The 5,876-nt window shown below is 41.6% G+C and overlaps 1 non-coding gene across 1 annotated transcript; it reads left to right on the plus strand.

The window, feature by feature from the left end:
• Positions 1-5,502: 5,502 nt before the first annotated feature.
• On the plus strand, positions 5,503-5,609 carry LOC112788425 (small nucleolar RNA R71). Its single transcript, XR_003195789.1, has one exon. It is a non-coding gene; the product is annotated as a small nucleolar RNA R71 (small nucleolar RNA).
• Positions 5,610-5,876: the final 267 nt, after the last annotated feature.

Below are 5,876 nucleotides of genomic sequence, written 5' to 3' on the forward strand. Positions count from 1 at the left end.
GTTCATTCCATTATTGGCTTTCAGACTTTTATCATGTCCCTAAACACTTACTTTGTTTATATCCCATGAGACTTTTATTCATTGATCCTTTTATTGTTATTTCAAGGGTTATTTGTGTTATTTAGGCTAAGTGCTCTGTAAGGGGGCAACTCTTTAAGATAAGCTTTCAGCCAACACTCCCAAACCAGTTGGTTCAAGGTGCTAGGTGTTGAAGCACCCCTAAGGACTTACTCCCTCAAGTCTCTCCCCCATACATACACACCACAGGCATATAGTTCATTTATTTTCTTTCTTGAGACCTTGGTGTCTAGCACCTCTTTGGGTTACTAAATGCTCTGTAGTGAGGGTTACTCTTGATAGTGGATTTTCAGCTGATAATTCCGGATTAGTTAACCCAAGTTACCAGGTGATAAAGCACCCCTGAGAGCTTATTCATCCAAGTAGATCCCTCACACAGGAGTACCACAGACACTTGTCTCAAGGTCCAAACTATTGGTGCCTAGCCTTATTGTTTACTCTTTTTCTTTTGTTTTTTCACTTCCATTGTTCTTTCCCTTTTCTCTTATTAGGATCTTGTTATTAACTTAGTCTCATGGGTATATCCAAAGTCAAGTATTCTGGATAGATAGTTGTCCTCCTAGCCTTGTGGTTGAACCAACTTAGCTAACTTATGACTACCCTAAAGATTCATGAATGCACTTCCACATTATGAACACTACTCTGGTCCTTTAAAAACATAAACATTCTCTTCTTAATTTGATTTAAAGGGACAAGCTTACAAGAAAGTAAAGTAAGGATACAGTGACATAAAGACTAGTGCACATAGACTTTCTTCAATACCAAAAACTTAAAAGACAATTGAAAAAGGTTTAAACATAACATGGAAGCAAGTTCTATTTCATACAAGATCTTCCTTATTTAAAACATAGAGAAAGATGGAACAAAGAAGGAACTCCACCACCTTTTACTGTTGTGGATGTCCATGCTCTTTTCCTTGCTTGTCCTCCTTGTTTCCTCTTGCATTTCCTCGCATCCTTGCCAATCTTGCTTGCTTCCAATCCTCAAGTGCCTTCCTCACTGACTCATGACTCTCTTCCACCCTTTGTCTTTCCTTTCGTGCTAATTCATCCTTCATTTCGTCATAATTGGCTATTCCTGGATGCAATATTGGCCGCTGTCCCACTAAGTAACTGAGCCTGGCTTGAGTGTTTATATGATGTCCTGTTTCGCTCATGTAAACTCCTTCTGCGAATGCCCTTTGCTCGTCCAATAGTTCTGCCTGTTCTATTTGTCTTCGATGCATCTTATGTATGTGCGCCCCTTGATGTGCTTGGATGTTGATTAGCCTCTGGGTGGATTCTTGTTGCTTGTTTTGCCTTTGTTCCATCCTGTTGAATGTTTCTCCCCATTGTTGTCCTTGACTTAGTTACTGTTCCATCATTTGCCTTTGCCACTCACCTTGTTGAGTCATCCATCTTGAAAGTATTTCCTCTTGCTGCCCCATCATCTGTAGTTGAAGCTCTTTCTGTGCTCCTTGGCTTTCCAAATATTGTCTAGACAAGCCATCAATGGCCTCCTGCGATTGGTGCATGTCCAAGGTCTGTTGTGCTTGACCCTCTAAGACTTGTCCTTCCACTACTTGAGGGGCTGTTTTCTTCCTTTGCTTCCGCTGAGGCAAAGGGGATGTTGCAGCTTTCATCCTTCGTACAGTTATTGGGATGCCTTCCTTTATCCACATGGGGTTCTCATCTTCAAAAACTACCCCAGCTTTCTTGCATATTCGGTAAATAGTGATGGGGTAACCTAACATTCCTCTTGAGTCGCTTTTCTCTGCCATCTTTCTAATACCTTCAGCTATGAGTTCATGAACCATGATTTCTCCTTCCTTCAGTATACAGTGCACCATTGTGGCTCTCTTGACATTCACCTCCGAGTTGTTTGCAGCTGGGAGAATAGACCTTCTCACTGGCTCAAACCACCCCTTGGCTTCAGGAGTGAGATCTATTCTCTTGATGAACTTTGGGTTATTTCCCGCACCCCTTTCCTAGTCAGCTCCTGGTACACAAATATCTTGCAGAATCTGGTCATAATTGGAGTTGTCTGATCTTGAGTGATAGCTTTCTTCTTCAAATTGTATAGACCGTAGCTTCAATGCCCTCATGACATTCATGGGACCAAAGTCCACCATCTTTCCTCTCACAAAGCTTGTGTAAGACTCATCCTTCTTATCATATCGAACCGTATTTGCATAAAATTCTCTTATGAGATTTACATTCACCTTAATGACCGGGTCAGTGAGGAGCTCCCATCTTCTCCTTTCTATCTTCTCTGTAATTTCGGGGGACTCAGTCTTTGTAACTTGAAATCCCAGCTCATAAATGATTTCCTTATCAACCATCCACCCGTATTGCAATGCATGATGCAAGCTTCTAAATCTCCTTTCATCATATGGGTGTTCTTCCATGGGTTCCTTTCCCTTCCTTCTTTTAGAACCCGAAGACGCCATGAATGATAGTTAATATGTGAAGGTGGTAAGGTTGTGGAAACTTTTGGTTGTTTAGGGTTTTATGGCAATGAAGAGAGTGAGGGGAGGAATGTTTGTAATCGGATAGAGGGTGTCTTGTACCAAAAGGAAGAGTGGTGAAGGGTGTGTGATGACAATGAAGGGTGGTACGGACAAGGGTCATTTATATAGAGAAATTGTGAGAGAATGGAGGGTGTAGATTGATGAAGTGGTCACTTGATGGACGGTTGGGGTTATGCATGGCTAGAAGACAAGGATCATCACTTTATGATGGGGATTGCTCGGTCTTCTAGGGGTGCCATTTTTTCAATGTTGCATGGCAACATTTTTCGATGTATTCCCTTTTTAGAACAAGTGTGTAGCCCCTCCTTTTGTGGTGTCCGAACCTTCTTTGTTTGGTTGTCCAATTTATCCCTTTTTATGCTCCTTTTCTTTTCCTATAAAGACAAACTAAGAAAAGTAAGAAAAGATATTAAAATGACCATATGAACTTTACAGCTAATATTAATAAAAGGGAAGAAAGGATTTGATTTTTTATTTATGAATTCCAACTAACTAACTAACTATTGGTGGGTCCTTATATGCATCTTGGTGGCACTATGGGGTGACACCAAACTTAGTTTGAAGCAATGTGATGAAAAGTTTTGTTCAAAGCTCCCAAGACTAGCATGCATCTTGGTTTGCTTTGAACACCAAACTTGTTCTTCACTATATACTGCATGATAAAGATTTCACCAAGTGTTTGTCAAGTTTGGGTTGAAATTCATAAACATTGATTTATTCATTATTTTAAAAACATATAAAACATGGGTTGCCTCCCATGAAGTGCTTCTTTAGCGTCACTAGCTTGACGTTTTTCTTCATCAGGGTGGTTGGTAGTGCTTAAAGTCCTCCCCTCTTGCTGTGGACTTATATCCATTGGTTGGATCAATGATCTCCACATGTTCCAGGGAAAGAACTCTGTTGATAGTGAAGACCTTGGGTAACTGAGATGGTACAGTGGGGAGATTAGGGGGAATATCTGGGAAGTAAGCTGAGACAACTCTATCCCCTGGAGAGAAATCTTCCGTAGAGATTTTCTTGTTCCTCCACCTCCTTGTACCTTCTTCTTTGTTTCTTTTGATGTTGCCTTCCCTTGGTGACCTCTTTTTCTAAAGGAGTTGTAGTGCTGTCTTCACCTGCCTCTAGAGGTTTAGGTTCCTCCAACTTTTCCTTGAGCTGTGGCAATTGCTGTTTTCCTTTTTATCTATTAAGGGGATCTCAGAATGAACTGGCTGTGCTTCAGTGCTTGTTTCCTCCTTTAGTGTCTCATTATCATTTGTGCTTAGTTCCTTGTCCTCTTGATCTGTTTCTTGTGAGAGTTTGAAAACATTGAAGCTGAGTCGTTCATCATGGATTCTCAATATTAGCTCCCCTTTCTCTACATCGATAAGTGCTCTGGCCGTAGCTAGGAATGGTCTTCCCAATATGATTGGATGAGTGTGACTCTCTTCCATGTCCAGGATGACAAAGTCTATTAGGAGAAAGTATTTCCCAACTTTTAGCAATACATTTTCCACCAGTCCTATTGCTTGCTTTTGAGTTTTGTCAGCCAGTCTGATGATTACATCTGTGGATATTATCTCATTGATCTGCAGCCTCTTTGCCAGGGATAAGGGTAGTAAGTTGATGCTAGCCCCCAAATCACATAGTGCTCTATCGAACATAGTTTCACCTATGGCACAAGGGATGTGAAAACTCCCTGGATCTCTTCTTTTTGTAGGCAACTCAGGTTGAATAAGGGCACTACATTCCTTGTTCATCACTATAGTCTGGCCTCCTTTGAGTGAGCCTTTCCTGGGAAGAAGTTCCTTCATATACTTGATGAATGCAGGCATTTGTTGAATTGCCTTGATGAATGGTATGTTCACATGTAGAGATGCAAACAAGTCTAGGAACCTTGAGTATATTCTTTTTCCCACAACACCATTGAGCAGTTGAGGGAAGGGTGCATAGAGCTTCAGCAGCTCTTGTTGTGAGATTTCTGGTTCTTGGCGATCTCTATCCTCCTCCTTTGTTGAGTTGTCTTCAGGTTGTTTGCAAAATTTTCCTTGCTTGTCTTCAGTCTATTGATCACTCGCAGTGACCATTTTGCAATCTTCCCATCTTACTTTCTTTGCTTCTCCTTTGGGGTTTTTCTCCGTGTCACTTGGGAAGCTATCAGTAGGTTTGGGAATCTTCTCACTAAATATCCCACCTGAAATTCCAGCTTCCTGATGGTCTCTCCCTGGTTCTTAATATTGGCTCGCACCTCCTCTTTGAACACCTTATTTTCTTGAATCTCTTGGCATATTCCTTCAAGTAAGGCTTCAATCTTAGAGAGCTTGTCATCAATTGATGAGTGATTCGGAGCAGATGTGCTGTTTTGGTTTTGATAGGCGTGTGGAGAAGTGTTGTTGTGGGGGTGTTGAGATGTCCTCTGTGTGAATTGCTGGTGAGCTGCATTGTTGTTGGAGTTATAACGTCTCTGGTCTTGGTTTTGATCTTGCTCACTTCCCCACCCAAAGTTTGGGTGGTTTCTCCATCCAGGGTTGTAGGTCTTGGAGTATGGATCATAGTTTTTCCTTGGTGAATTCCCAATGTAGTTGGCTTGCTCCTGACTCCCCTCTGCTTCTTCATTCACTCCTTTTTGGGTTGTTGATGAAGTGGAGATTGCTGCTACTTAGTTCATCTCCATCTTCTTGGTGAGGTCAGCTGGCTACTGGGTAATGAGCTTGTTTTGGGCTAACAGAGCATCTACATTGTTTAGCTCTATTACTCCTCTTGTGTTCCCTCTTTCGGAAGCATAGAAGTAGTCGTTCTCTACTATTTCAATAACATCTATGGCTTCTTCAATAGTCTTCTTCTTGTTCAAAGATCTTCCGGATGAATGGTCTACGACCTTCTTTGACTTATAAGAGAGTCCTTCATAGAAAATGTGCAGCTGCACCCATTCGTTGAACATGTCAGGTGGACACCTCCTTGTTAAGTCCTTGAACCTCTCACATGCTTCATATATAGTCTCACCATCTTGTTGCCTGAAATTTTGGACCTCAACTCTCATCCTATTAATTCGTTGAGGAGGGTAAAATCTTGCTAAAAATTTGTTCACCACGTCTTCCCAAGTTATCAAGCTTTCCCTTGGGAAGGATTTCGGCCACTTGGCTGCTTTGTCCCTAAGTGAGAATGGAAATAGGAGCAGTCTATAGGTGTCAGGGTGAACACCATTAGACTTCACTGTGTCACATATTCTCAGGAAGGTGATCAAATATTGATTGGGGTCTTCTTGAGCACCTCCTCCAAACGAGCAGTTGTTCTGAACAAGGGTGATGAG

The sequence above is a fragment of the Arachis hypogaea genome, chromosome 20, assembly GCF_003086295.3.
Source record: "Arachis hypogaea cultivar Tifrunner chromosome 20, arahy.Tifrunner.gnm2.J5K5, whole genome shotgun sequence".
In the NCBI taxonomy this organism is placed as follows: domain Eukaryota; kingdom Viridiplantae; phylum Streptophyta; class Magnoliopsida; order Fabales; family Fabaceae; genus Arachis; species Arachis hypogaea.